This window comes from Neophocaena asiaeorientalis, unplaced genomic scaffold, assembly GCF_003031525.2.
Source record: "Neophocaena asiaeorientalis asiaeorientalis breed wild unplaced genomic scaffold, Neophocaena_asiaeorientalis_V1.1 scaffold113, whole genome shotgun sequence".
NCBI lineage: Eukaryota > Metazoa > Chordata > Mammalia > Artiodactyla > Phocoenidae > Neophocaena > Neophocaena asiaeorientalis.
The window spans coordinates 731,760-740,588 of NW_020172316.1; the positions used below are offsets into that span (position 1 = coordinate 731,760).

General features: G+C 35.0%; 1 pseudogene across 1 annotated transcript; it reads left to right on the forward strand.

Annotated features, from left to right (window-relative positions):
- The first annotated feature begins 2,074 nt into the window (after nucleotides 1-2,074).
- LOC112414284 (cysteine-rich protein 1 pseudogene) lies at nucleotides 2,075-2,499 on the forward strand (annotated as a pseudogene). The gene has a single exon (XR_003006120.1). The product of XR_003006120.1 is annotated as a cysteine-rich protein 1 pseudogene (transcript).
- Nucleotides 2,500-8,829: the final 6,330 nt, after the last annotated feature.

Below are 8,829 nucleotides of genomic sequence, written 5' to 3' on the forward strand. Positions count from 1 at the left end.
AGAAGTGGAGTTCCCTGTGCATACAGCCGTTTACATTTGTTATCTATTTTATACATATTAGTGTATATATGTCAATTCCAATCTCCCAATTCATCCCATTCCCCTTTTGCCCCCTTGGTGTCCATATATTTGTTCTCTGTATCTGTGTTTCTATTTGTGCCTTGCAAACAGGTTCATCTGTTCCTTTTTTCCAGATTCCACATATATGCATTAATATATGATATTTGTTTTTCTCTTTCTGACTTACTTCACTCTGTAAGACAGTACCTAGGTCCATCCACTTCTCTACAAATGACTCAATTTCATTGCTTTATATGGCTGAGTAACATTCCATTGTATATATGTACCACATCTTCTTTATCCATTTATCTGTCGATGGACAATTAGGTTACTTGCATGACCTGGCTATTGTAAATAGTGCTGCAATAAACATTGGGGTGCATGTGTCTTTTTGAATTATGGTTTTCTTTGGGTATATGCCCCAGTAGTGGGATTGCTGGGTCATATGGTACTTCTATTTTTAGATTTTTAAGGAAACTCCATACTGTTCTCCATAGTGGCTGTATCAATTTACATTCCCACCAAAAGTGCAAGAGGGTTCTCTTTGCTCCACACCCTCTCTAGCATTTATTGTTTGTAGATTTTTTTGATGATGCCCATTCTAACTGGTGTGAGGTGATACCTCATTGTGGTTTTGATTTGCATTTCTCTAACAATTAGTGATGTTGAGCATTTTTTCATGTGTTTTTTGGCCATCTGTATGTCTTCTTTGAAGAAATGGCTATTTAGGTCGTCTGCCCATTTTTTGATTGTGTTGCTTGTTGTTTTGATATTGAGCTTCATGTGCTCTTTGTATATTTTAGAGATTAATCCTTTGTCAGTTGCTTCGTTTGCAAATATTTTCTCCCATTCTGAAGGTTGTCTTTTCTTCTTGTGTATGGTTTCCTTTACTGTGCAAAAGCTTTTAAGTTTCATTAGGTCCCATTTGTTTATTTTTGTTTTTATTTCCATTACTGTAGGAGGTGGGTCAAGAAAAGATCTTGCTGTGATTTATATCAGAGTGTTTTTCCTATGTTTCCTCTAAGAGTTTTATGGTGTCCAGCCTTATATATAGGCTTTTGAAATAACTTGGTCCACAGATTTCCTGAAAAATATTTTTAAGTTACTGACAAAACATCAACCAAATACTGGATTAGTTCTTTCAGGATTACTAAAAATAATAGTGCTGGGAGACTAATTTTATTTTGATCATCCTCTTCACTCTCTGACATTTCATATAGTTGTTGTCTTTTCCAGTAGAAATATAGTTTGTTAATGACTCCTAGTAAACATACAAATCAGCCATGTTGGGAGTTTATGGGTATAATTTAATCATCCCTGATGATTCTAAGCAGTTTTTACATAAAATAGCTACAAGGTCATTCAAACCCTTAAATGGTCCTTTGGAATCTCCTTATTAATCACACTTCTTAGCTAGTGGGCCAGGTATGACAACATGGAAACAGAAAACTCAGCGAATAGAATAATGCAATAAATTCACATTTGTGATTTACCGAACCTGTCACCGTATACGTAGCTGAATTTCCTGGAAATACTCTCAGACCCGCAAAATTAGCAGACACGTCTACACAACAGGATATTAGATCCCAGGTAGATCCACATAAATAAATAAACTTTGTACTAAATAAATTGTATGCAAAACTTTACCAAAAGAAATTAGAAAGATACTTCTCAGGAGTTTCCTAAAAAAAATTCCCAGTACAATTTTATTTTACTGAATTTTCTGTCATTTACCTTAATTGAAAATTGACTCTCAGTTGGAGAGAAAGGGATGTATTTTTTGTCTCTTCTAAATCATAAATTTTTATTTTTTAGCAATGTATAACTTTTTAATAATCTTAAACAGTTCCTATTTTATCTACTCCCACTCATCTCTCCACATTCATTAAGGACTTTGTACCTGGCTTGCTATCTTCATCCCTATTAAACATGATTCAGCATTTTGCATGTTTTCAGAGACCCTGTGGTAAATATATTCAGTGCCTTATTTCATAATGCTCTGACATAGAGTCCAGCGTTGTGCTCTGCTCCCGCTCAGCCACCCGCCCCGGACACGGCGCCACCATGCCCAAGTGCCCCAAGTGCAACAAGGAGGTGTACTTTGCTGAGCAGGTGACCTCCCTCGGGAGGGACTGGCATCACCCTTGCCTGAAGTGTGAGAAACGTGGAAAGACGCTGACCTCAAGGGGTCATGCCGAGCATGAAGGCAAGCCCTATTGCACCCACCCCTGCTATGTGGCCATGTTCAGCCCCAAAGGCTTCAGGCACGGTGGGGCAGAGAGCCACACTTTCAAGTAAACCCAGGTTTTGGAGGCCCCATCCCTGGCTGCTTGCCGGGCCGCTGCCCCTCTAGGGCGATGGCAGGCCCTCCCCACAGGCACCTGGGGCTCCCCTGTAGACCCTCAAGCCCTCAATAAACCCGGACACTTGGAAGACCTACAAAAAAAAAAAATTATCTCCCAGATCCCCTACCTCCTAATACCCTAAGGGGTAGGTTCTCAACATACAAATTTTGGGAGGACACAAACATATAGTCCAGAACACTTAGAATTTCCTGTGGTAAACATACCTAGAACCTATGGAGTATGAAGCATGACTTCCAGGAGAATTTCACCTAAGCTATGTCTCTGATGTATAAAATGAAAATAGTTCATAACTTAAGTGCTCCCAGCTTTGTGAGATAATGACCTACTGAGTTAACAGAGTCCTGATCTTTTAATACAGACTATTAAGCACGTATGTGTCCAGTAGTGTCCAATGCAGGAACCAGAGGCCTAGGAAACATGTGGAATGTCCCAGGCCTCTTCCTGCTTTACCCATACCTTTTGATCACTTGTATCTTTGAAATTATTAGGAAGGCTTGGTACTGGGTAAGATCTCTAATTTATTAGCTCATACTGGTGTAATAATGATATTGTCTACTGGACCAACAAACCACTGACTATGGCACATTTAGCAAGAAAAAAGAAGGGAAATTATAAAGGACAAATGTCACCAATGAAATTTGGAGAAAATAGTTTTAGACCCATGAGGAAACTTGCTAAGTGGAATGATAGGGAGAAATGACCAGAAGGAAAAAACAATGGAAGAAAGGAGTTAAAAAATCTGACCTGCAAGGTCCACTCATTCTTCTTTTCTGTAGGATACCCCAGGAAAAGAAAAAAAAGATGACCTAGGTAAAGAGACTGCTGATACTTGCTATGAAGAAGGTAGTTTATCTCTAAAATGCCTAGAGAATGTCCCTGGCCAAGGATTATCTAATAGAACTCAGGGTCTATATGACACGGTTCCCTGGAGAATGTCAGAGCTATACAAGTTTCTGGAGTATAAAATGAACATCTTTCAAAATTTAACTACTGCTGCTGTATGAGATGATCCCTTGAAACCCAGTTAGAGAACTCATCTTTTCTGGCCTGGAGGGGCAGAGTTTGTGTGAGAAGGACCTGAGGAAAATCTAAGCTTTATGGTAGATTTTATCTTTCATAATATTTAGTAAAACTTGGTACTGATGAGTCTGATTTGACTATCCAATCCTGCAGATTAGGTTAATAGGCTAAAATTCTACCCTGGCAGTTGCTAGCAGCAGTGGTGATAATGACACCTTTAAAAGAGAAGGAGAAATACTGTCAAACTTGTTTTTTCTTATTATTGGAAGGCCTACTTTTTCTTTTATGCTACCTGGAGATATTTCCTATTCATTCACAAATTAAAGTAAGTCCTACGATTATAGGAAGTCTTATAGTTGGAGAACAAGATCAAGTGACCACTGAATCCTAAGAATACTCCGTAAAAGAACTTGAATATTTCAGTGAGAAATGCTAGCAGAAGTCTGGTCTGTATAGACATGGTTATGTGCTCAGTTGTCAGGAAGGTACATTGCTAATTTCAGGTACACCTGAAAAAATGAAATAATAGGACCATAAATGCCTAAGAGGCTACAAACTTCTATGAGCAGATGCTTCTCAATAATATGACAGTTAGTTTGTTCCTTGGAGTTAAGGACAAGCTGTAACAAACCTATTTTGAGAAGAGTTACTTTCCCACACCCTTCCCCACCTACAAATGGGATACTTCTTTGAAAGTGGTTCGTTGGACTGCTATAAGTACAAGACCTTAGACTAGTTTATTGATGACGAAAGAGAGACCCTAATTTAGAGTTGTTGACACTAATGATAATAGATGTGGTCCACAATGGGGCAGGGATAGAAGCTCCTTATTTAAGAGTTCCTTATTTAAGCATGCCAAGAAAATATTGTGGAGGAAGCAACTAAGCTGCTGGCTCAGTTTCTGTACATAGAATGTGTGTTGTGTGGATCCAGAGCATGAAAATGACAGAATACATTCAGGAGAAAAATTAAAAGAGAGAGAGAAATCAAACCAGTTCAAGCCAGAAATTCTGAAACTATCAGAGTTATTAAGGTTTTGGTAAAATTATATTCCATATCTTTTCCTTCCCAGCCTTAAAATGCCACTCCCCTACTGATGTTTTTTCGAATCACCTCCTTAAACAAAAGTAATACTTGCATTCAAAACTTTGTCTCAGGCTCTGCTTCAGGGAAAACTCAAAGTAAGAAACAGAAGTAGACTAACAAAGAGCTATCATTTACTCCTTTTAATCCTTGGTTGGTTTTCCGTAATCTTTTTCCACTCTAGGTGTCACCCAAAGTAAAAAATTAAAATTTTAGCTAACATCTCAAATATTATCAGTAATTATATGAAATGTAAACCAACTAAACACTATAATTAAAAGATTATGATTCTCACATTGAATTTAGGGGAGAAATGTCTACAGGTCACATATTTTAAAAAGCACATTAAATATAAGAACAAAGAAAAATTGAAAAAAACAAGTTTCATGTCATATTACCTAACCAAAAAATTGTAGAAAAATTAAATGTAAGTTTAAAAATATTCCTAAAGAAAGATGTTTTATAATCAGGAAAGTATCAATAAGCTTGGGATATTGAATAATTTAAAATTTATATCCAATTTGTAATAGAGCTTTAAAATATGTACAACATATTGAGAGTTTTTGTTTATGATAAATTCTTTAATCTATCATCAGTTTTAATAAAACTGATAAAATAACTAAATGGAATATGGTGCAAATTCTACCAAAACCATATAATTAAATATGTCTCAAATTCTTCAAAAAGTTGACTGTGTTTACGTAGCACAGTTACAAAATGTGGAAAAGGTGAAAATTTGTCAACGTTTTTTGCATCATCTTTATGAAACTAATCTTATATGCCTAATTGGTCAATTTACTTTTTATAATCTTAGAGATTTTATATTCTTACAGATTTTTAAAGATTTTAGCATAGGTGAGAACATAGTTTTCCACACAATACTTATAATTAATGCCTTGCCTAGATTAGGTGATTAATCATTATTAATAAGTGAACAAATGAATATCATTGGTTTATGACTACATAATAACATAGGTACTTATTTTTGCCATGTTTAATAGAAACAAATGTATTGATGTGCCTTATTGCAGTTATTTCATTCACATTGTTGAATCATGACCACCACCTCCCTGCAGAAGATTTCAAGAATATGTAATGGAAAAGAGTTTCAGAAAGAATTTAAAGTGTCTTTAGGAGAACTTGGATTACTTTAGATCTTGTCAAATGAATTAGTGATTATATCCTATCTCTACAATTTAATCCATCTTAAAGTTCTTTACTGAAATAAAACATTGCAAAACCATTTAGTTATCAAGTTAGAAAACTTGATAATACCTTTTCACAATTAAGTAAGCAAAAACACCACAAGCTCATTCTGTAACCACTTTTTTTTAAAATTTTTATTGTATAGTTGACTTACAATGTTGTATTAGTTTCAGGTGTATAGCAAAGTGAATCAATTATACATATGTATATTTCCATTCTTTTTCAAATTCTTTTCCCATATAGGTTATTACAGAATATTGAGTAGAGTTCCCTGTGCATACAGTAGGTCGTTATTAATTATCTAGTTTCTATATAGTAGTGTGTATATGTTAATTCTAGTCTCCTAATTTATCACTTCCCCCCACGTTTCCCCTTTGGTAACCGTAAGTTTGATTTTGAGATCTGTGAGTTGGTTTCTGTTTTGTAAGTAAGTTCATTTATATCATTTTTAATTAATTCCACATATAAGTAATATCATATGGTATTTGTCTCTGTCTGATTTACTTCATTTAATATGGTAATCTCTAGGTCCGTCCATGTTGCTGCAAATGGCATTATTTCATTCTTTTTTATGTCTGAGTAAAATTCCATTGTATATATGTACCACATCTTCTTTATCCATTTCTCTGTTGATGGACATTTAGGTTGCTTCCATGTCTTGGCTATTGTAAATAGTGCTGCAATGAACATCGGGGTGCATGTGTCTTTTCAATTATTGTTTTCTCTGGATATATGCCCAGGAGTGGGATTGCTGGATCATATGGTAGTTCTATATTTAGTTTTTTAAGGAACCTCCATAGTGTTCTCCATAATGGTTGTACCAATTTACATTCCCACCAAAAGCGTAGGAAGATTCCCTTTTCTCCACACCCTCTCCAGCATTTATTGTTTATAATCACTTCTTAGTTGCATTCTTTGCACACCTTTTCCCCAAATTACTTCTCTAGACCAGGTCTCCACAATATATCTCATTAACAAATTAATCTGCTTTCGAAGAAGTGTCAATTCTGGAATACTCTCCTGAAATCAGTCCTTTATTAGCAAAGTAGCCTATTTAAGTTTTAAATCTGACTGTGTCTTTCCTTTTGCTTGGTTAAATGCCCAACCTCTGAAATAGCTACAAGATGAAAGTCAAAATGGTAAGTGTGAAGTATAAAGTCTCCCATGATCTGATCTTCACATATTTTTCTAGCATAATCTCTTGTCACTTCCTAATTTTCTTTAAACTCCAAAAATTATTCAAATAATATATTTTATAGAGCATTTCTTATCCTGTGACACATGCCAGGAATGATTTACTATTTTCCAGCTGATTTACCTATCTAGCTCCTGTTTACCTTTTAAATCTCTGCTTGTGTACTCTGTTTCCCAGAAAGACTTTCCAATTCCATATTATATCATGTGCTATCACTTTCATTAACATCCTGTAAGATTAAATTTACAAGACTACATTATGATAACTTATTAGTACATCTATACCTGTCGTTAGAGTGAGAATTCTTCAACATCAGGAAGTACGTCTCAGCTTTGTATTTTCATTCTTTAGCACAGTGCCTTACAAATTGTAATCTCTCAATAATTTGTTATAGCAAGAATGAAAAATAATTTTGCAAAATTAGTGCTATGTAAGCTCAGAAGTGTTAGGCAGTTTCTCTAAAATATAATGTGCTTTCTTATGCTATGATAGTATTGCAAATGTGAAAGATTTCAGAAGTAACCAATCACATTCCATACCCTGATAGCTTTCTTAGAAGATTTATTATGAACCAGAATGTAAATTACATTATCTGCTGCCTCCCATCTCCTTTCAGCAATGAAAAAACAGTTATCTGGCAAAATAATATAAGGCAAATTTTAAGAGATTCTAAATAGTTTGGAGAGATATTTTTAAGAAAAACTTTTAGAAAGATCAATAGCAATGAATTATAGTCGAGATTTAAGGTACTCCTTATGAGTATAGATAACCCATTTTTTCATCATCATTTTGTGTACAGATGTTTTACTTTAACTATGTGCTTATGATTGCTGTCATTTGAAATTAAGGGTGGATCTTATCCTTTAAAAAATCAAAATAAAATTTCCAGAAGTTTCAATATACACATTTTAAATTTGTAGAAAAATAATAGCTTTGTGCTTGGAGAACAATTATAAAAGACCACTCATTTTGACTCCTAAGATAGTCATACACTCCTTAATATTTTTTATTTGATATATATGTTTTAAAGTGTTAAAAAAGATTTAGCAATGTTTTTTATTCACTAACTTCACAAAACTGTAGAGTTAATATTTTCATATTTATTTACGTAATACTTTAAGAAAAGGAAAATCACAAAGATAACAGTGTAGCAGTTCTAATGGCGACACAGGTGCAGGATAAGTTAATTTGTCAAATCCTAACACAATTTTAGATCACATGACCAATTTTGTTTTATACATACATACAAAATAGTTGTCTTAACATTTTAGTACCAATTAGATAAAATGCTAGATTAGACAATGAAAAAGGAGTATTTTTAAAAATTTTAAAAACGTAATTAGAGACTAATTCAATCAGTTTCTGACCTATATTTAAATGTAATGATACAGATGTGCTCTTTTGTGTTTGACTTCTTTCACCCAACTTGATACTTCTGAGGTTTATCCACATTGATGCATATACCAATAGTGTGCTTCTTTTACATTACTGTGTAATATTTTATAGAAATATACTGCAATTTGTCAATTCTCTTGTTAAGTAGATGACATTTTGTACATGTGTTTTGTTAGACCATGTTTGTTTATAAACCTAAGACTGTAATGCCAAATCAGTTTTAAAAGTGATTGTGGGGCTTCCCTGGTGGCGCAGTGGTTGGGAGTCCGCCTGCCGATGCAGGGGACGCGGGTTCGTGCCCCGGTCCGGGAGGATCCCACATGCCGCGGAGCGGCTGGGCCTGTGAATGGTAGACACTCTCTAGCACCAGTAATGCCTCTGCCTCTGTGAGCCAATGGCAAATGAGGAGGGGCCTAAAAAGGACTTTTTTACCATGGACCAAGCCAATTGCCTGCAAAGCAGTTAGCTAGGAAAGCTCTTCGCAAAAGTTTGTCCACTACCAGA